Source organism: Bison bison, unplaced genomic scaffold, assembly GCF_000754665.1.
Source record: "Bison bison bison isolate TAMUID 2011002044 unplaced genomic scaffold, Bison_UMD1.0 scf7180017864035, whole genome shotgun sequence".
NCBI classification, from domain to species: Eukaryota; Metazoa; Chordata; class Mammalia; order Artiodactyla; family Bovidae; genus Bison; species Bison bison.
Window position 1 is genome coordinate 4,691,834 of NW_011494607.1, and position 452 is coordinate 4,692,285.

The window sequence follows — 452 nt, forward strand, 5'->3', positions numbered from 1 at the left end:
CTTACTCCTTGGAAGGAAAGTTATGTCCAACCTAGATAGCATATTCAAAAGCAGAGACATTACTTTGCCAACAAAGGTTCGTCTAGTCAAGGCTATGGTTTTTCCTGTGGTCATGTATGGACGTGAGAGTTGGACTGTGAAGAAGGCTGAGTGCCGAATAATTGATGCTTTTGAACTGTGGTGTTGGAGAAGACTCTCGAGAGTCCCTTGAAATGCAAGGAGATCCAACCAGTCCATTCTGAAGGAGATCAGCCCTGGGATTTCTTTGGAAGAAATGATGCTAAAGCTGAAACTCCAGTACTTTGGCCACCTCATGCGAAGAGTTGACTCATGGGAAAAGACTGATGCTGGGAGGGATTGGGGGCAGGAGGAGAAGGGGACAACAGAGGATGAGATGGCTGGATGGCATCACCGACTCGATGGACGTGAGTCTCAGTGAACTCCGGGAGCTG